This window comes from Phascolarctos cinereus, unplaced genomic scaffold (genome assembly GCF_003287225.1).
Source record: "Phascolarctos cinereus isolate Bilbo 61053 unplaced genomic scaffold, phaCin_HiC Scaffold_3;HRSCAF=262, whole genome shotgun sequence".
Classification (NCBI taxonomy): domain Eukaryota; kingdom Metazoa; phylum Chordata; class Mammalia; order Diprotodontia; family Phascolarctidae; genus Phascolarctos; species Phascolarctos cinereus.
The window spans coordinates 212,568,857-212,591,252 of NW_027555736.1; the positions used below are offsets into that span (position 1 = coordinate 212,568,857).

At 35.9% G+C, this 22,396-nt stretch overlaps 1 pseudogene; it reads left to right on the top strand.

Annotated features, from left to right (window-relative positions):
* Positions 1-11,071: 11,071 nt before the first annotated feature.
* Positions 11,072-21,667, top strand: LOC110217768 (E3 ubiquitin-protein ligase UHRF1 pseudogene; annotated as a pseudogene).
* Positions 21,668-22,396: the final 729 nt, after the last annotated feature.

Here is a 22,396-nt window from a genome sequence, read left to right on the forward strand (position 1 = left end):
TATCCGTTTAAAATGTATACTGTCTTAATTAGAGCTTATTAAGTGGAATTAAATGTATGATCAAACTAAGACCATGCTCAAGATAGAAAATGTAGAACACTAAAGACAGTCTGTCACAATTATTATTTTTTAATATCAGTGTAGAATTTTTATGTTTCTTGTATCATTTCAGTATTTGCATCTAAAACCTTTTCATCACACTGTCATTGCTAAATAAATGAGTGAATAAATAAGTAAGCAAACAAATGAGTGATTAAATGAACGGACACACAAAAATGAATGAATAAGTAAATAGATGGATAAATATGTAAACAAATAAAAAAATACATGTCTTTTAGTGCCACACACAAATATTTTGGTCTAGTAAATTTAGAGTGTTTCACAGCAAGTGAGAATTTAAGTGCTGGAAGGGAAGTTCCACTTCATCTAAAGACAGGATTAGAGATTTGAGCTAGAAGACATCATAGAGATTGTCTAATCTGGACTCTGTTTCACCCTATTCCCCCCCCCTCCATTTTTTCACAGGTGCAAACTGAGAAGAGTAATGACTTGCTCAAGGTCATACATCTAGTAAGAGGAAAATCCAATCATAAGACTCCAAACTGATTCTAGAGTACGTGCTTCTCCCTTGCTCCCAATATAACCCATGAGCTAGTCCAGCCTCCTGCTTTAAAGATCACAGGATCAAAAATTGAGAGCTAGAGGGACCTTGGGGGCTAGTTACTTCAGTCTCTTGAATTTGCAGTTGAGAAGACGGTGACCCAGAAAGGTTTTGAGAAAACATTTCCAGTGACATGGCTTGCCCAAGTCACACAATTTGTTATTGGCAGGACTGCAATTAGAATCCAGGTTCCTTGAATCTCTCCCCACCTCCCTACCACCTGTGCTGTTTTCATTTCACAAAGTTCCCTTTCAGGGGGTGGTTTCTCAGTAGTTTGCCATTTCCTTCCCAAGGGCTATAAAGTGTTTAGCATTCTAGTTTGGCTCGCATGGAGGACCTTGAAGAACTACATTAACCAGAAATGATGAAAAGCCTTTGTTTTCCCCTTGGATCAAGGGAGTCTGTGTTAGAATTCTGTCAACAAAATGTATCTTCAAAGCTGTTTGAACAAGTCCAGTTATTACTCACCTGGGTCCATGTTGTGAATAATATTCCCTAGTTGTACCACCATTTGTCTTTCAGTGATGTCCCCATCTAATCTATGACAAATTATAGTAGAGGGGCCTGGGTATAAAATATCTAATCTACCCACATGAAATCACTGCTTTCCCCCTCTGTTTCAATATCAAAATGACTGCTTAAAAAAATCAAAGCTGTAAAAATACTAATTCTGATTGAAAAACAGAAATAGATGTTTCATTATTGACAAATTTATATTGAACTCCTTGCTGTTTCTCCCCACTACTTAATCCTAGCAATAACCATGGTGAGCATGACTCTATGTTGGCTCAAATCAGTCAGATGAAATAGAATCTATAGCATCACATAGCACTAATTAATTTAACTTCATGAAAGTGCCTCCTCCCCCCAACTGAATTAAACATGTAAGTACGATAGGTCTACTTAAATAGCAGTCTATCACAACTGCCTACCTGCCATAAGAGAAGGAGTATGCGCTAGTCTGTGTAAACGTGAATTTATTTTTTGAAATGTTTTATATTTATAGTAGCAGTGATCTTCTTACCACTTATCCAGCCTTCATTATGCATGCCGTGTCACCAATCGCAGGCTTTGTCCGCTGAAGGGCTCTGAAACTGTTTATCCCCAATACAATTATTTACCAATGTCTTCTGTCCTATTAATCTGGGTGTTTCAGATGCACCTCGGAGCCCCTTGCACACAGCCGGACTGCCAAAGGGATTTCAAGCTTATTTGTACTAAACAACTAAGCTTATTTCTCTTCTGTTTAGCAGGTTGTGCTATCTGGAGGATTCTTTGGGTACTACATGTGGGGTCCATAAGTAGGAGGACAGCAGTGATATATGTGCCTTGTTTTTTGTGTTTTTTTTTGCTTGTTTGTTTTTTTCTTTTGCTCTGTTCCAATATTAAAACGACTGAAAAAAAAAGATTTAAAAATGTCATTTTGATTGAAAATCAGGAACAGAAGTTTCATTATTGGCAAATGTTGGGGGGTGGGGAGAGAATGATTAGTGGAAGGAAAGAGAAGGGGAAACTAAGCCAGTTGGGTGAGGATTTGTTGATTTTTCAAATGACATCTGAAGGAATTGAGGCTAAGTGAAATGACTGTCATTGCTGAATTGCCATTGCTTTTTCTTTCACAAACTCTAATCCTTTCTTATTCTTGTTTATCCCACTCCTCATCCTTTGAGGAGCTTTCTGGCCACTGTCTGAAACAAGCAGTCACACAGATCACACTCCAACAGATGACACTTTCAAAGAAACCCATGTGAGTTTGATAATCTTCATTTTCAAATAGTAGCAAATGCACGGAGGTCCCTGGAAAGGCAAATGCTTGTAAAGTCTGAGTTATGCATACTGGTAGCTGGGCTGAAAGACAAATTAGATTGGAGCCCATTGACTTTATTTTCCAGCTTAATATGAAGACAGGGACAAAGGAGACAAGAATAGAGGACATCACCCCGATAGAAAATTATAGATTTTCAATGAAAACTTCTTGTTAGAAAAACATTATGCAATAGGGGTAAAATTAAACTCTTTGACAGTATTGTAGGCAGTAAGGAAAAGAGTTCAATATTACTGCAATGGGAATGATCAGGTATTAGAATGACAAAGGGAAAATACTTATTTGCATTTTGTTATGCACAAAGTAGACTGGATTAAGAGCAGAAATGAAAATGCCAATAAGAAAAGCTGTTTCGCTAGAATGTAGTTTAACTAATATCTTGATTTGGGTGACATTCCCATTCTTATTTTGAAACTGTTCAAATTCAAATCTCTCCACCTACTCTATAGAAACTAAATTCACCAGTTTCCTTTGCTCTTTTGATGTTTAGACATTTTCTTGAAAAAAAATTCTTTCCAATATATTAGACAAATTATTTACAACGAATAAGAAAAATTCTTCATAATAAATTAGACAAATTATTTACAATAAATTCTCTGAGGCTTGACAATCACCAGAAAAGTATTTTGTAAACTGATTTGCATGGCCATTTTTCCACAAAGCTTCAAATCAGATGTATAATAATGTAAGAGATTGATTAAGAGTGTTCCTTGACTAACCTCAGTTTTCATGATGACAAACTTGTGTTCATACTTTGATTTGTTTCTTCATATGAAGGATTTATTCATGACCTTGTTGGTCTTTGAGAAATGTATGCGACAAGTCACCTAGAGCATGTCGAAAGCACTTTAGTCTCAGCAACTGAGGAGAAATATTTTGGCTTGTTAACTGTCACAGCCAGCCTTTTGTGTTAGGCTTATGAAAAAGAGACTTCATAACAGAATAGTCTCAATATGGAAAGATATTTGGAACTTGCTAGGTGGCATAGTGAAAAAAGCACTGTTCTTGGAGTCTGGAAGATCTAAGTTCAAATCCTGCCTCAAATGATTATAAAATGTGTGACTCTAGACATGCAAATTAAATTCTATCTACCTCTTGCCTCCTTATCTATAAATTGTGGAAAATAACTCCTAGACCATGCACTTATTATAAGACTCAAATTAAAGAATACCTATCAAGCGCTTTGCAAACCTTAAAATAATATATAAATGTGTGCTATTATTGTTCTATAACATCATTTTTGGGGGCAGAGGAAGGATCTGGTAAGCAGAATAGAAGACTCAAGAATGGGAAGAGGTAGGCTATAGAAAAATTAGTTGACAGATACTAACTCATTTATATTGGGAAGAGAGAAATAAGTTCCTTTCCTCAGGATTTCCAGTGATTTATTTATTGTGTAAAACGAAGGGAATTTCTACTGTATGCTGCTCATTCCCTGTCTCCCGGTATTTCCTTTCTTTTTCTTTGACTAGATGAAATCTGACACCATAATGTGCTCACTTTGTGACTAATGATCTATTAACACTTGTTGGATATATAAAATATGGTAGTGAAACCTTTATAAGTCATTTTTCTAGGGACCAATTACTCAAAGGTTAAACAAGAAAATTCCTCAGAAGGGAAGTAGTGGCATAGATGGGGCCTAGAGATATAAATGTATCAAAGAACAAGGTCTAGAGGGGGAGCACCTTAACAAAGTTTTATTGTATTTTCCCTACCTGCAGCCTTAGGACGTGTTGACTATTCCATCATAAATTCATCAAAGAATATAGACTAAAATAATAGGCACAGCATGGATTCTGAGATTACAAAAGAAAAAAAAAGAAAGAAAAAAGAAAATGTGGAGGTCTGTGCTCATGTCTATTAGTAGTTTTTAAGGAAAAAAAAAAACTTCTTTGTTAAATTCCTGTAAGATAGATGCATCTAAAAATGGTATTCAATGACTTTTGATTCTTCTTTTAAGTTAGAACAGCCATTAATTTTGACTTCCTCCCATTAGGACCTTTCTGTTCCCTGGTCTTGCCTTTCTCATCGTTAACTTATGTCCCTTCTTTTTGTTCTCTTATACCTAGTCACAGTCTAAGCAACTTTCCTTTCCCTGTAGAAACAGATAGCTTTCAGTTCTCCCTTCATTTTATTATTTCTCCTATGAAAGAAATTGCCACTGGGGATTGCAGAGACAAGCAAACAAACAAAAAAATAAATAAGTAAAAAAAAAAACACGAAAAATGAACATAGTGCTTGTCTGTTGGGGAAAAGAAGAGTATAAGGAAATCAACAACTCATTTTCATCTCATCACACATGTACCTCATTTTAATTTGGCTTTTAGGTTTAGGTTTGAGCACAAGTGAGTTATGGTTTAGGAAAAGCTTCATATTTTCTATGAAGCTTTCTACTTTTTTAGGATAACAAAAAAAAATATTGCTAAAGCAGCATAACTTGGAGGAAATAATGTCAGCTCTGAAGTCAGAGGACCTGGATTCAGATACTACCTGTCTGCTTTACTAACTGAGTGACCTTAGGCAACTCTCCCTTGGTCTCTGTGTTCTAATCTATAAAATTAGGTGATTGGCATTAACGAATATGACCTCTTAAGTCTCTTCAAGCTTTAGGTCCAAAATCCTCAGAAATGTCTCTACAGATTCACTAAAAGAAAAAGCATTGACAACAACAAAAAAAATGGGAAAGGCAGGGAAGGGATTAATCAGAACAAAGAACAAGATATTTTTCCTTACCTTTGAGTTGTAAATTGTGAAAATCTTGTAGCTCCTTGGGAACCATACAAGAAAGAAGCTTTATGTGTGATTGAAGACAAAGATCATTGTATATGAATATAGATACATATACATGTGTATACACATATAGACATATGCATACACATAATACACATATACACATACACATAATATATACATACATTTGTATACACATGTATATACCTACTCATACATATGCGTATAGATAGATAGATAGATAGATTGATATAGATATCTGATGATAAGCTGTTACTAGGACTATGCCACTTAACCACAAAATCAACTTCTAAATGATCGCCAAAATCAACTTGTTCCTTCCTTTACACACCATTCAAAAGGTTATCTTCCACCATTCTTTGCCTTTTCAAACTCTGCTCACACTTCAAGGCCTGGCTCCCACCCAATTTCTTTATATAAGTTTTTCTCATATTTCACTCTAAAATGATCTCTCTCCACAGATCTCTCGTGACACTGTTTATATAGCACTCATACATTTATTTACTATATTATATTCTGTATTATTTGTGTACATGCCTTCTCTTCCTTATAATTCTGTAAGCTTCTTGAGGACAAGAGCCATTCATTCTTCACCTTAGTATAATGGGGATGTCTGAGGGAATTCCTCCACCAATCTGCTCCAGTTAAGCCTACCCCATACATGGAGGTGAGTCTTCTAAAACAATTGCAGGTATAGATATACTAAGCAATGAGAGGCTTTAGAATGACAAAGTAATCTGTGTCCTGAACACAGCATCTGGTGAGTGGGGAGGAAGAAAGAAAGGAGGAGACATCAAAAAAGAACTGGACAATGGAGCTAGAAAATGTGAACTGCATAGTAAACGTTAAAAGAAATCATTGGAACCTTTGGCACCTTCTTCATATCTCTTATGTTGTAAGAACCCCACAACCTTCTCTCTAGGGTTTCTCATGGGAAAAAGAGTTTTTACTCTACCCTTGGCACCTATAGTGGCTAACCATACATGGTAGTTACAGCATGTATGGTGAGAATGAAAATGGATCTCTAAGCCTTGGCTGGTTGTATTTCTTTCCCTGACCATGGGTGACTAAATAGTGATCCTTAAATGGACATTACCAATGTTGGCCACTATCTTATAGCCTAGATTGGTCTAGCTTGAGTCACTAAAAAGTCTGAATGGATGCCAACAGGAGATACTTTCTCTAATTGCTGTAATATTTCTTGGAGAAAATGACCAATCCAAGGATGAGCTTTATCAGACTTGTTGTAAGATATGGATACTGAGGGAGGTGCTCAGATATTCTAAATTGGAGTCAAATAGGAAATGCCTATTCAGCAGTTCTGCAATATGTTTCAAGTTTTAATGTTACTTTAATGTTATTATATTTAATGTTAAATATCAGCTTCCCCTAAGAATAAACTAGAAGTTATGGATGATTGCTTCATATTTAAATTTTCACCAATATTTTTTTTCAATGACTTCTTTAGTTATAGAAAATATAAATATCTGTTCTATACCTCATCTACCTTATACATTGAATGGTTTTCAGTCAGGCAATTCATCAGTAAACATTTCTAAGCTCCTACTATGTGCCAAGTACTTTGTCAGCTACCGAAGATACAAAGACAAAAAGTTGCTACTCTCAAGGATCTCATAGCCTAATGAGGGAGACAATATACAAATTATTATGTATAAATAAGCTATCACAGGATAAATTGTGGATAACCAACAGAGGAAATTAGAATAAAGAGGGTTCATGAAAGAATTCCTGTAGAATGTGGAGTTTAGCTAGGACTTAAAAGAATGCCAGGGGAGGCAGCAAATAGAGATGAGGAAGGAAGAATTAATCTTGGTGGGGTAGAATGCAGAAAAAAACAGAAAATATTGGAAGGGTACAGGTTTTGAAGGGGTACCTACATGGTGTAGTTGATAGAGTGCCAGGACTGGAGTCAGGAAGACAGGACTTCAAATCTAGCCTCAGATACTTATTAGTGGTATGACCCTGAGCAAGTCACTTAACCTTAATTGCCTCCGTTTCCTCAACTGTAAAATGAACTGGAGAAGGAAATGACAAATTACCCCAGCAACTTTGCCAAGAAAACCTCAAATGGGGTCACAAAAAGTTGGACATGATTCAAATGAGCGAACATTTCAGGCTTTGAAGTCAAACAAATCATTATTTTATTTGATTTAGCAAATAATAGGGAGTTTAATAAGAAGAAAGGTGGCATAATCAGATTTGTGCTTTAGTATGATTAGTTTGGCAGCTGAGTAGAAGATGGATTGGAATAGGGAGAGACTTATTGAGAGATCAACCAGTAGGTTATTGAAATAATTTAGGCATGAAATGATCTCTAGAAGGGCTCTTATTAATCCATTTTAGAAAGACCCTAAGCATGAGCCAAACTTAAGTCCTGTGGTAGCGTTTGTTTTTACTTTAATCAATTCATCAGAGTTCTATCCTGGGATTCAAGCATAATGAGCCAGAGATATCATAACCCCTCTCTTCAGTGGGCAGGCTCCTTTGGTATTAAACATGTCCATGTAAGTTTTAATCCTGGGCCCACTGGTGGGAGAGGATGGCCTGGGCCAGGGTTTTATTTGTTTTTTTGTTTTGTTTTGTTTTGTTTTTTGTTTTTACATTTTCATTATTCACAGGACCTATTCCAATACCTTACCCACTGTATATACCTAATATAAGTTTACTAAATTATATTTATTTAACAAGTATGGACTTGGTATACTTTGCTCCAACAAGTAGATATGAAGACTTGCAGGGAATTCAGAATCAAGAAATTATTCTGCGGATCTTCCTTGTGAAGACTTGATTGGAAAAGCCTCGACACTTCAATGTCTTTCCCAATCAGTGTTCCATACACATAACTGGATCTGTAACTATAGAATAATTTCAGAACTTCAGGAACTTTAGAATGGTTTTTGAATCTAGACCATAGGGCTACAGACCAAGGGCGTACCAAGGGAAAACATAAACCTGAACTTGTACAAGCCTGGCCATGTTGAACAACCTAGAATTGTAGGTTTGTGTATTGTTGATAAGCTTATGCCTTTAAAGAAACCCACACATGCAGCCATGTTTTTATAGTTGGCAAGGATGGCACATATTTTCTGACTGAAGTTCTTTGAGTTAGAGAAATGAAATGCACAAACCTTTAATTGCTCTTACGTTTCCATCTATATCATTTACTGAAGTTTGTTGTTTATTTTTGTTTAGTTTTGTTTTGTTTTGTGTTGTCCCATGAGCAGAATCCAAACATCTTGTAGAAGGTAAGGACGGCAGCTGGAGTACAAAAAGAAGAGAAACGATATTACTGGAAAATGGTGTGGAGGACTGGTTTGAGGAAAGATAAGGCAAAAGCTCACCTAACAGACCATGGCTTAGGGTGGAGTCTAAGCTATCAATAGTGGGAAAATGAGGATGATGGCCATAACATACATGGCATGGTGAGGAAATGATCTGGCAGTGCCTTGAAGAGGATAGTTCACTGATCTTAGGGTCAAAAGACCTAATCTGGCAACCCAGCTCAAACACTCACTAATTATGTGACCTCAGGGAAGTCACCTGAACCTTCTCTGACAGATATTCTTCATCTCTAAAATGAGGGTAATAATATTAGCATCACGTACCTTGCAAGGTTGCTTTGAGGAAAACATAAATCTAAAAGTGTGATGTAAACATTAGTTGTTAATAATAATGATTATTATAGACGATTTGGCAAGCAAAGAAAGTAGATCCTAAGATGGCTCTAAGTAGAGAAAATGTGCAGAACTCTAAAGAGGCCACCAGTATTAGGGTCTTGGCAATACATACCTGATCTGAGATAATCATAACAATAATAGGTTGCAAATGAATAGTGCTGTGAGTGGCATTATGGATTGGTAGATAGAGACCCAGCCTTGGAGCCAGGAAGACCTGGGTTCAAATGAACCACGGACACAACCAGACCCTACAATGTTAGGTAAATCACTTTAATACTCAATGTTCTAGGGAGTTCCTTAAGACTGTAAGTTGCAATGAAGGTGTCAACCTGCATTGATAGTTTCTTCATGTAGGATTTGTACATACCAGTGGAATTACAACTATAATCTTATCCCATAGAACACATGAGGAAAATTTAGACTAGACTCTAACATACATATGACACAGATATAAGGATGCAAATAAACTAACCTTCTTGCCTCCTGCCAAGCAACTCATGTAGGATCCTTCATTGAAACACAGCATTATAAATGAGCATGAAATTTGCATTATTTTTATCATAAAATGGTGAAATCATAGAAGGCATTGTTAATTTTACTTAAAGACTCCTTCAACTCTTTCCCCTGCTGACTGAAAATTCTAGGCTAATTATATGTAATTTTCTATGGTACTTAATGGGATCTGTGCTAATGATCATGGTTTTTAGACAATTGTGATCTTTTAAAAGCTTTCCTTTCTATTATTTGTTTTATTAGGTTAATATCAGTTAATTCCCCTTTGGGTTGTTTCTCTTAATTCCCAGCTGGATGAAATAATGCTTCTGGATTGAAAATCCACCTCTGTAGTCAATGAGAAAGATGTTTTTTATTGGTATATGGCAAGATCGGATTGCCTAGTGGATAGAGAACCATGCAGACTTGAGTTCTAGTCCCATCTCTGACACACACCAGGCAAATCATTTAACCTCTCAATATTCTGTATAACTCTTTGAGATCACAATTACCAGAGATGATGTCTATCTGCATTGGTAGAGTAAATTTCCTCCTCCGGTACTTTTTTTAAACGATTGAAAACACAAGTGCACTCTTTATCACATTATAGGACACATTTTAGGAAATCACTGTTACACGAGTGCTCGAAAGATCAAGTTAAAAATACTTTTTAAGGATATAATATGTACAAGAGAGAGGTTTCCTTATTTAAAAGTAGCAACACAAATAGGATAGTAAAGCCACTTTCTAGCAACTTCTACCCCTCACCCTCACACACAGAGTGGAAAGTCTTGGTTAAGTCTAATTCAAAATCAATGCTTATCTTTGACAAAGATATGATTTCTCAATGTCTCTCTTCTCCCAATTGTAATTCAATCTTTGATTCCTCCCTTCCCTGCTTCCCAGTTTGTTTGTGTGTATTAGTGAGTGTCAGGATTGCTTTGAACATTCACTATGAAATTACAAAGTATGTCATTGCTACCATGGCAGTTGTGAATGAAAATTATTTACGAGCTCCTTCCACATTTCCTCAAGGGAAATCCAGGCCAATCCAGTGTGACCTTCTCTTCCTTTATAACACTATCAAAAACTTTTCTTCACTGGAACTGCAAGAAGTGCATTAGTATTTCTCTTTTGCTGCTAAATGTGGGGTTTATAAATTTATATTTATAATTTATATTATCAAATAAAAATAATATTATCAAATAAAAAATGTAAAATTTTATTCAAATAATTTAATGAATCCTTTCTCTCTACTACATATCCTCCCCAAAGCTTAGCTCAAATGTCACCTTTTTGATGTAACCATCTCTGATCACTCTCCTACAGTCTCAAAGGACTCCTAGTTCATTTGACTACACAGTGCTGTGTACTCTTCATATGTACTTTTCACATGCTCATTTACCTTATACTTATCTGTGTACATATCTTGTCACCCAAATGAAAATCTGAGTTCTTTGAAAAGAGCAAGCAGGCCTTATTTATCTCTATTACCTGCAGTGATTATTAATGCAGCATGCTGTGCATAATGGGGTACTGACAAAATGTTTGTGGAATGAATAAATGAACTCAGTGCATGTCACTAACAATACATGTTAGTGTACAACCATATTTACTTTAGCTAAGATATAGGCATTATGAATGCATTTTATTGCTCGTCAACTGAAGCTGATTGGCAGATTTGAAGAGCATACGTCCCACAGACTGTAATCATCTCTGCCTCTCTTGGAGTGCCTTTCTGGAGTCTCTATTAACCACAGCATTTCTTGCCTATATCCCCTTCTTGACACTCAGAATTTCCACACTTTTGTAGGCACTCATCACCTCTTGTCTCAGCTATAGTAACTGTCTCCTGATTGACTTCCCTTCTTCCATTCTCTCATCTCTTGAATCCATTCTCTACACAATTTCCAAATTGACAACCCTAAAATACAGTTCAGACTGTTACTTCCTCATACAGAAATTTTCAGACTTTCTACTTCTAGGGCAAAATATAAGATTCTCAGCTGGGCATTTAAATCTCTCCATAATTTTCCTTCTTATTTCATGTAACTCCCTTCTATTAACTCTCTATTTAAATTAAGCTAGGCCGCTCACTCTTTTCCATTAATAATGATGATGATGACAGCTAACATTTAGGTAGCACTTACTATGTGGCAGAGACTGTGCTAAACTCTTCACAGTTATTATCTCACTTTAAACTCACAATAAACCTGGGAGGTAGGTGCTATTATTATCCCTATTTTACAGTTGAGCAAAGAGAAGTTAAGTGACTTGTCTAAGGTCACACAGCTAGTAAGTAACTGAGATCAAAATTAACTCAGGTGTTCCTGACTCCAGGCACATCACTTTATTCACTTTCTCTTCCTACTTTATGCCTCCATGCTTTCACACAAACTACTACCTATATCTAGAATGCACTCTAACTTCACCTTAATTTCATTTAAAAAAAAATTAGCTTTCTTTAGGGCACAGTTCAAGTTTCAGTCATTACACTCTAGGCTTTTTCTGGTCCTCCTCCTCTTTCCCCTGCTGCCCTCCCCTCCATTCTTAGTGATTAAATATCGCATGATCAAAATAACACATAATCAAAAATATCACATTGTAAAAAATACCAGAGTCCATGGATGCTGAGGCAGGAGACGGGGAGGACAGAGTTTTGCCTTTGCTAAACTTCTTTCATGTATCTTAAACTTTGTAAATAGTCTCTCTCATTTTTAATTATTTTATGAAGTTGCTGTATTTACTTAGCATTACTTACCCCTTCTCCCAGTAGCATGTAAGGTACATGAGGGTAGTGGTTAAGTCACTTTGGTGTTTGTATCACTAACACTCAGACCGATGCCTGGCACATAAGGAGTGCTTCTTCAGTTGTTCGACCCTGTCCTACTCTTTGTGACCCTGTGTACCACAGTATGTCCTTGGCAAAGATACTGTCATGGTTTGCCATTTCCTTCTCCAGTGGATTAAGGCAAACAGAGGTTAAGTGACTTGTCCAGGGTCACATAGCAAGTAAATGTCTAAGGCTGGATTTGAACTTGGATCTTCCTGACTCCAGCCCCAGCACTCTATCCACTGAAGCACCTAGCTGCCCCTTTATTGCTGTTGTTCAGTGATTTTCAGTCATGCCTGACTCTTTTTTTTAAGCAATTGGGGTTAAGTGACTTGCCCAGGGTCACACAGCTAGTAAGTGTCAACTGTTTGGTCTGAGGTCAGATTTGAACTCAGGTCCTCCTGACTTCAGGGCCAGTGCTCTATCCACTATGCCACCTAGCTTCCCCTGCCTTACTCTTTCTGACCCTATTGGGAGTTGTCAGATAACAGAATTAAACCAAGGTTCCTGGAAAATCAGTTTGTCTCTCCATTACTCCTTGTTGCCTTTTTAAATAGTGTGGTACAGCGCATATTAAATTAAATATTTTGTCGTTGGTGAGTCATTTAACTTACATCCAACTCTTCATGATCCCACTTTAGGGTTTTCTAGCTGAAGAAATTGGAGCGGTTTGCCATTTCCTTCTCCAGCTCATTTTACAGATGAGGAAACTGAGGCAGATAAAGGTTAAGTGACTTGCCCAGAGGCACACAACTAATGAGTCTCTGAGGTCAGATTTGAACTCAGGAAGATGAGTCCTCCTGACTCTAAGCCTGGCATTCTATCCTTTATGCCACCTAGCTGCCCTAGCTGACTCTTTAATAAGTGCTTATTGCTTGTTTAGTTGATTTTGAATTATATTTATTTAGGCCAGTATTAGTAAACACTGAGAGTACTACAAAAGAGAAGACCAAATAAAATCATCTAGGGAAATTTGAAAAGAGAAAGAACATTTGCTTCAGAAGAATCAGAGGAAGTTTCCAAAGTACATGAGCTGGGCATTGATGAAAGAGTGTGGGTTCATCAAGCAAAGGCAGAAAGTAATTCTAATATAAGGTTAGAAATCTGATCTGGGAATATCAAGCTCAAGAGAGAAGGCTCTCAGGGGTAAGGGCCATTTGTTTTCATTCTCAACCTAAAGCCTTTAATAAGTGGCTGACACCAATTCTCCATTTGGGAGAATTCAATGTACTGGAAGTGGCTCAGAGTTTCTCCTGTGGTTCTCTCTTTCTGACCCTAATATTCTATCTGATGATTTCTGACCAGCAATCTCTATAGCTCTCACCTAGCAGATAGTAAGTCACATCTGTCTCATATTCTGGGTACGTAGTCTTTTTAAAAAAAATCGATAGTTTTTGTGGGATTTTTTTGTATTTTGTTTTTTTCTTCCTCTCTAGCCCTCTGTTGACCTACTTACCTTTCTCACTCAAATTTTTGTTAAAACAATGAAAGAAAATTGAGTGCAAGGGATGCATTTTTAAGATGCAGACATTCAATTTTGTGTTCAATATCTAAGGAGAGAGTTCTGAGGAGAAAGTATTGAGAATTTCTTGGAGCTATACTAATAAAAAGTACTAATATACACACACAGACACACACATTCGCACATACATACACATATATACACATGCATAAAATACACATATGTATGTATATATATATATATATATATATATATACTTGTATATGCATTATAAAATAAACCTGTATGTTGAATTTTATATACATTCTTATAAAGAAGAAATCAGAATCTATGAAGCAGCTTGGGGGTAAAACAATAATTGATAGAGCACTGGACCTAGAGTCAAAAAGACCTGGGTTCAAATCGAGCCTCAGACATTTATTATCTTGTGACTTGGTTTGTCTCAGTTTCCTTAACTGTAAAAGGGGGTAATAATATATCACCCAGCACTGCCTCTTTAAAAGTGCTTATTGCTTATTTAGTTCATTTTAAATTATATATATTTAGGCCAGCATTAGTAAACATCGAGTGTACTACAAAAGAGAATTGTTGTCAGGATAAAATGAGATAATATTTGTAGCTATTAGCATAATGTCTGTCTATATTAGAGCTTATATATGTTTGCTACCATTATTATTATACTAATAGATTATATTTACTAAAATTAATTACTGACATAATTATTAATATCTACTTATACAACACTGCCTCTCAAAGAGTTTGCAAAGGAAAATATTGTTTAAGGGTTATTCATTATTTTGAATTGTATATGATAATAAGAACAATAATAATCCAATATAATAAGGACTTGAAACTCTTAAAAATCACATTTTCAAAATGTACCAGTGTCTACTGATGCTCTGACCTAGACTAATACTGACTGTTTTTTGCCTCCACTCATAGGCTTTTCTCAAAGTTCTCCAAAAATACTGGCATTTATTCAATAATTGTGCTCAAACAATTTTTCCCCTTTAAAACTCTTTAGGTCTTTGTATTTGAAAGGCAACATGATATAGTGAATAGGGGACTGGATTTGGAATCAGGCCTCTTGGGGTTTAAATCCCAAGTCTGCTACCTACTGGCTATCTGACCATTGTCAGGTTGTTTAGTTTTTCATTGTCTCAGGCATCTTTCTGAGACTTTGTTATAACACCAGTGGCTAGCATGTTCATAACAGGAATTTTCCTAACCCCATTAAAGCCAGAAGTTCAACAATAATAACAATGGCAATAATAACAACAAAAATCAATTAAAAACAACTTTAATGAGAATATGTATTATTCTGGGTATTCTCAGTATTTTTTACTCAAATAATAGAAATGCATGCTGAAGATCAAATTCATAAGGAACTAGAAAGTCATGTGTTTTCCTAACTCTGTACTTCTTGTCCTATCCCTCGTTCTTACTCAGTGCTGAAGACCAATAATGCAATGTCTCAGATGGATGCAAAGCAGCCTTCTAAATATTAACTCTCATTTTGCCTCATTACTCAGGAAGGGTTATGCAGTGTCAATTTTCTTGTTGCTGTTGCTAAAATAACTTACTGATATGGAGTGGGAAGGGAGGGAAATGCTATTTTCAGTTCATGAGAAGACTAACTGATTTCTGGAAGAGCTCCTGACTGAATGAGGTTGTAGGTTATAGTAGTATGGAATGATGAGCTCTATGTTCCATTCCTAGGTTTTGATATTACTAACTGGGTGATTTTGGCCAAATGACTTAATAGCTGCACACTCCCATTTTATCATCTGTAAAATGTCTTAGAGAAGAGAATGTAATACTATGTCATTTAAAAAAATAAAAATGAAACATAAAGATTCAAATAGTTTAAACGATGGACTGTAGTAGAATCTCAAATATCTTAGGGAAACTCAAAAAAGCTGGGGTGGCAATTATGCTTTCAGAAAATTTAACTGTTAAAAAAAACAAAACAAAAAGACATAATTAAAAGATGAACAGGAAAAGTACAGTATACTTAAAGGAATAGAAAATGATATAGTATAAATGCTTATATATTAATCAAATTACAATATCTATACTAACAGGAAAAGTTTATTGAATTACAGGGATATGTAAATAGCAAAACTATAAAAGTTGGCTGCCTCACCATATCCCTTTCAGAATAGATTATATTAAATCAGAAAATGAATTGATTAAGTGCTTCTTATGTGTCAGGCACTTTTCTAAGCTCTGAGGATACAAATAAAAGCAAAAAGAAAGATAGTACATGCCTTTCAGGAGCTTACATTCTAATGGAGGAAATAATTAAAAGGAGCTGGAAATTGGAGGTCCACATGGGAGCACGATCAAAAGGAAGTTCTGAAAGTCAGGAGCAGTAGTAGAAGTGAACATGGCTGGTGTGGGTACTTCTTCAAACAGAGGTCAATAAGAGGAAGTCGCCAATTAGAGGAAGTGGCCATAGGAGTGGAAGTGTCTCAAGTAGGAGAAGACAACTAAAACAGAGGTAGAAAAGCAGTTTAGAGAGAGTCAGGCGGCTGAAAAGCTGTGCTCCTTTAAAGCAGAAATATTCTTGTTCATCTGCTTGTCTATTGAAAGAATGTGGTTAATAAAATCTCTATTAAAATATAACAGCAGAAATAAATCGATATTCTAAAAGTAGTCTCTTGTTACGATGAGGACAGTAAAAACCAGAAATTTCATATTTTCTGAAACTTCAAGCTGCCCTAATTTCATAAGAATGAATTTCTTTTTTGAATTTTTATTTTCACCAAAACTCCTGAAAAATCTAGGTGGTATATGTATCGTAGACTGCTTGGCCAGCGGTTAGAGAGACCTGAGTTTTAATGTGACCTCAGATACTTACTGGCTGAGTTTCCTCAGCTACAAAATAAGAAAAATAAGAGCATTTACCTCCCAACTTTGTTGTGAACATCAAATGAGATAATGTTGTAAAGTGCTTAGCAGAGACTGGAAGATAGTAGGTGCTTAATAAATGCTTATCCCATCTTTCTCTTCCCCTGTGAGTTTAGATTTAAATGAGCTAAAGCATACACATATAAATCTCTTGAAAAACATTGTGACAGCTAGGTGGTACAGTGGATGGCTTGCCATGACTGGAGTCAGGAAGATTCACCTTCAGAAATTCAAATATGGCTTCATACACTTACTAGCTGTGTAATCCTGGACAAGTCACTTCACCTCGTTTGCTTCAGTTTTCTCATCTGTAAAATGTGTTGGATAAGGAAAAGGTAAATCTTTTTCTTTGCCAAGAAAACCTCTAAAGTGGTCACAAAGAGTGGGAAACAAATGAAGAATTAACAACACAGACAGACATTCCTTCTTTTCATTGTCATGTACAGCATTCTAATATATTAATACCAAGCCCAAAGAAGGATATTAAAATAAAAATGCAATCCTAAGTAAATAAAAATTTCCAAAAAGAGTGAAGAATCCTAGAAAAGAAATGTATGTGTGAAGAATCTTGGAGAAGAAATCTTTAACTGATGTTTTCTGCTTTTTTTCCTTTATTTTTACAGGTTTAGGCAGGTGGTTCACCAACTCAGATACTAAATGGACAAAACAAGTATAGCCTTCGGTAAAATCTCCACATAAGGAGTCTAAGAAGACTTAATTCCTGAATGTTTTCACTGAATTAAAAAAGCACATACTTATCAAGAGGAACATAGGAGGTATTTACTTAGTGATGTAATTGCACTAATAGCTTCTATTTGGAGTGTTTTTAGTGAGCAGGAAATGAAACAATCATCTCCTCTAAGAAGCAGAGATTTTATAGGTATCGCTTCTCTTGCTTTACCATTATTTCATTCAGGCCCTAGCCATGCTTAACTACTCCCTGATCTCTAGTCATCTTCTCTTCCTGATTGAAACAAAGTTAAAAGAGATATTTTAAAAAAGAAAAAAAGAAGTTAATGAACTAAATTGATTTTTAAAACTTTTGTATAGTAGCTCTCCAATATTTACTCAATGTGAATAAAATTAATATACATAGTACTCTTCTAAGCACTGTCTTTTTACAAACATTCATCATATGTTAGGGTATACAAACCTTATAAGCAAATGAAGAAAAACAGAAACAGTAAATATGCCATTTGCTGACCACAGCAAAATAAAAATCATAAAAATATCAAAGCATTAAAATAAGCATTGAAACTTAAAAGTAAACTAAATAATATAACCAAATAAAATGTATGGGCAAAAGAACAAAACATAACTAAAATAGAAAATTTTATTTAAAAAAAAGTGAGACAACCGCTAAAAATTGTTGGAATTCAGTCAAAGTATTCCAGGGGGAGGAGGGAAGGAAATTGTGTCTCTAAGTATTTAATCAACAACAACAAAAAAAAAAAAAATCAAAGAACAGATCAATGGATTAGCCTGGCAACTTTTAAAAAAAACTAGATTAATAACAAAGTAAAAGAAAAAAAAGGACTATAATCGTAAGTAAAAATAGAAATTCCAAAAAATCAAGGATAGAAACAAAAATGAAAGCAAATACTCTAATAAAGAAAACTGAACATTTGACTTAAAGAAGTGAGATATTTAATTATTTTAAATGTAAAAAAATTAGTCAAAATTTAAAAACAAAGTACTGTTCAAAAATGGTCAAGAGGAATTTTTAAAAAGAAAAGTTATGGTGCTCAATTGCATGCCAGCAACTGTAGTAACTTAAACCAAATGGAATAATAACTACAAAAATAAAGAATGTCAACATGAAAAAGATAAACATAGAAAATTTTTATAAATCTGGAAAAAAAGTTGAACAAACTATAAATTTCTAAAGTGGGAAGAAAAACTCAGGACCAGATTTACAAATAAATTCCATCAAATATCCAAATTGTAATTAAAATTTAATATTACATAGATTGCTTACAAACATAGGTAGCAAATGCATCCACCTAAATTCCTTTCATGAAACAAATAGAATTTTGATGCCAAAAGGATCAAGAGACAAAGCAGAGAAGACCTTAGACCAACATCTCAAATAAAGATTAATGCCAAAACATTGAATAAAATGTTAGCAACAATATTTTAAAGCATCATAATAAAAAAGAGTAGAGATTATAACCAGGTTGGGTTTATATATAGAATACTGATAATTAAATATTGGGAAAAGTATAGATTTATAGATCACATTAGTAACACAAACAATAAAAATCACATATTTTTATCAATAGATATTTTAAAAAGCTCTTGTCAAAATACAGCCACTATTTACATTAAATACATGGGAATTAATTGACTCTTTATTAATTGGTAAACTGTAGCTGTTTAAAACCAAGAGCTGGCATTATCTATTGTGGAGAAAAACAAACTTTTGATATTAGGTAAGAATTAAAGGTGTAATATTTCACCACTGCTATTTGATCTAGTTTTAGAAATGCTAACTAAAATAATAAGTTTTTTTTTAAATGAAAGAAATAATCACAGGTAAGAAAGAAAACTATTTGTGGATAATGTTATTTAGTAGACCTTAGAGATTTAACTAAATTTTAATAGAAACACTTAGTAACAATTCAGTAACTTCAAAGTAATGAGCTTTTTTTGTTTTGTTTTGTTTTTTGTTTTGTTTTCTTTTGTTTTTGTTTTTGTTTTTTTTTTAATACTAGATTCCAGAGCAACTGGGAACACAGCAGGCAGAGAGCTACAAACAGGTGGATCCAGGTTCATACCATGGATGGCAAGGAGACCTGCTGGGGAGACCCCCTCTCAAAGCTCACCAAGATGGAAGAGCTGAGGTTGAAGATGCAAGAAATGTTCAGGATGGAACCAGGGAGACATATGCTTTTTTATCAGGATGAACAAGTGGAAGATAGGCACTCTCTTTTTTGACTATAGCATTGGTCTGAATGATATCGTGCAGCTACTAGTGTGACAAAACTCAGCTGTACTTTCTGTTCCTAGTACAGAATCTCTGATAGAGATTCAGGCTGTTGCTCAGACCAGAGTAAATCTGCTAAGCTTTCCAACCATGGAGAAGAAGCCTTGGAAATTGATGGGCAATCAGACCCAGCTGCTGGATTAGGCCTCTACAAAATCAATGAATATGTTGATGCCCAGGATATGAACATGGGAGCATGGTTTGAAGCCATATTGGTAAATATTGCAAGGAAAGAAAGAGCAGCAGCCAGTGAATCCAGTGACTGTAGAGATGGTCAAGTGGCTGAAGAGGATGTCACCCATCATATGAAATATAAAGAGTATCCAGAAAATGGTGTCATGAGGTTGAGTTCAAAAGATGTAAGAGCTCTGGCCAGACAATACTGAAATGGCATGCTCTGGAAGTTGGACAAATTATAATGGTGAAGTACAATCCTGATGAGCCCCAGGAGATGGAATGATTCTGGGATCCTTCAAAAATGGGAAACTAGGATTGTTAAAGAGCTCTGTACAAACTTACTGCTTGGAAATTCGCTGAATGACTGCAGGATAACTTTTGTGGATGAAGTTTACAAAATTGAGGAGCCTGGTAGTGTGAGCCCAGTTGGTTTTGAAAACCCTTTGAAAAGACAGAGTCACCCCATCTGCAAACACTGTAAAGATAACCCCAATAAGATCTGCAGAATGTGTGCCTCCTCTATGTGTGGAGGAAAGCAAGACCCCAACAAGCAGCTGATGTGTGATGAATGTGACATCGCCTTTAATATCTACTATTTCAGGTCTCTGCTGAGCCGGGTTCCAGATGATAAGAATTGGTATTGCCTTTTATGTTGGAATGATGCCAATGAGTGATCTTGGCAAGGGAGAAGTTAAAAGAGAGCCAAAAGAAAGCAAAGATGTCATCTGCTACAATGTTGTCTCAAAGAGACTGGGGCAAGGGTATGGCATGTGTGGGTCGCACAACAGAGTGCACTATTGTGCCTTCTAAGCATTATAGACTAACCCCTGGGATACCTATTGGTACCATGTGGAAGTTCATGAGTGCAGGTGATTGAATCCAGTGTCCATAGGCTCCATGTGGCAGGTATACATAGCAGAAGCAACAGCAACATCTACTCTTTGGTCCTGGTAGCCTGGCAGGCTATGAAGATGATGTAGACCATGGCAACTCTTTTACTTATGTGGGCAGGGGGTGAGACAGAGATCTTTCTGGCAGTCCTGTGATCAAAAACTCATCAACATGAACAAAGCTCTGGCTTTGAACTTCAGTGCTTCTATCAATGACCAAGGTGGAGCTGAAGCCAAGGACTGGAGAGCTAGGAAGCCAGTCAGGGTGGTGAGAAACATTAACGGAGGGAAACAGCAAATATGCCCCAGCTGATGGGAATGGATATAATGGAATATACAAGGTAGTGATGTATTGGCCTGAAAAACGGAAATCTGGTCTCCTTGTATGGCATTACCTCCTCAGAAAAGATGCTGATGAACCTGGCCCATGAACAAAGGAAGAGAAAAACAGAATGAAGAATCTTGGCTGAACAATGAAGTACCCTGAAGGATATTTGGAAGCAGTTGCTAACAAAGAGAAAGGAAAAGAAAATAATAGGAACAATGATGAGGAATTCACATCTCTAATGAAGGAAAGGGGAAGAAGAATAGGAAGACAACAGGGGGCAGGGAGGACTTTCTGTCTTCTCCTAGTCCAAGAAAACTAAAGTGGAACCATATAAACTCACCTCTCAGCAGAAGACTCTCATCAAGAATGATGAATCCAGTGAAAAAATGTGGAACGAAGTATTAGGTGTACTGAAGGATGGGCTGAAATTCCTGAATAAAGTAGAAGATATATCCATACGTATTTGCTGTCGAGAGGTTGTGTCATCAAAATGTTTGCAAGGATTGTTTGGACCAATCCTTCCAAGCAGAATTGTACAACTACCCAGCATGTCAGTATGATCTGGGTAAATTTTACACTATGCAAGTGAATCAGCCACAGCAAACCATCTTCAGTCAGCTCTTCCCAGGGTATAGCAACAGGCTGTGATGCTGTCTGTCAAGCACTTCTTTCTTACTTTGATGGTAAAACTTGGCAATGGGTTTCCAGTAGACTTTATTTAAATACATGGCTTCACCTTTTTCCTGAAAATATTTGTCTTCCCCAGCATTTTTTAGAAGTCTATAAACTTTGAGGGATTTGTTTTATGTGTTGTATCTTTCATTTTTAAAATTTTTTTTTGCCTTTTTTTTGTGAGGCAATTAGGGTTAAGTGACTTGCCCAGGGTCACACAGCTAGTAAGTATCATGTGTCTGAGACGGGATTTCAACTCAGGTCCTTCTGAGTCCAAGACCAGAGCGCTATCCACTGTGCCACCTAGCTGCCCCTGTGTTATACCTTTTTTTAAAAAAAAAAAAGTTGGTTACTAACATTCAGTTTTTTCTAAAACCTGCAGTTTATAAGCATAAATTTTCCTATATTGGTAAAGGCTGAACCCAACATTGAGTTCTCAAAAGTTCCCTCTCTTATGTAGAATGTGGCTTGGTTGCTAGAGCAATCTTTGTAGAGACTGTAGATTTGTACTCAAAGATAGAAGTATGTTCAGCTCTTTGGCAACATTTTGATGTTCAGATTCTTTAAGATGGTTCCTGGTGTTTTTGAACCTGTTGCTGATATGGTTTATTGAGAAGTTGTTTAAAGGGTGGAAAAATCTTGCTTAAAATGCATTAGGCTCTTTTTCAAGGCCATTCTCTACCATTTTACTTTTACTTTTAAAAT